Source organism: Lupinus angustifolius, unplaced genomic scaffold (genome assembly GCF_001865875.1).
Source record: "Lupinus angustifolius cultivar Tanjil unplaced genomic scaffold, LupAngTanjil_v1.0 Scaffold_415, whole genome shotgun sequence".
Taxonomy (NCBI): Eukaryota; Viridiplantae; Streptophyta; class Magnoliopsida; order Fabales; family Fabaceae; genus Lupinus; species Lupinus angustifolius.
The window spans coordinates 110,069-110,784 of NW_017727825.1; positions in this window are offsets into that span (position 1 = coordinate 110,069).

The window sequence follows — 716 nt, forward strand, 5'->3', positions numbered from 1 at the left end:
TAGTGATTGAGATGTTACCTTGAGCATGTACGGTTGACGTACTATCGGGTCCCACGAGAAGCATTCCTTGTCGGGAGATGGCTTAAGGATGGGCTGATCATGTGTTTGATTAATACATTTGCATTTGATTCTGATTAAGATTGCATTGCATTGTGACCATGAAGTAGTGGAGAGAGAATGACGGGACGTCTTAGAGCACCGTAATGTAAGCAGGGACGGCACTGATTGGACGGTGATTCGCCAACAATGTCTTGAGGGAGAGTCTGGGTGAGACGAGTCCCCTGTATTCCTGGGGTGGTAACCTGTTGGATTGAACAGTTCTCACAGGCCAAACTAGACAATCTTTGACAACCCCTGGATTGCATTCGAGATCAATGAGAGGGATGCCCAGAAAGCATTTGTTCGACCTAGGTTCGGGTAGGACTGTTCCTGAGGGAACCGATCGATCTATTTTTAATTCCTTGCGAGGATATGTTATTTCGGGTACGTACAAAGTGGCTTGGTATGAAACCTGTACTCTTGATTTGTTTCCGACTAGGTTATTGGGAGGATACTGTTGTAAGGTGGATGATCATGACACAACATGCATATATTGCACTTGTGGAAGTGGTTTCCTACATTTGAGTTATAAACATCATGCATCATTAACATTATGCACATATTATTACTTGTGGTTATGATATTTGTTTATGAAATGTATGTTGATACATTATTGT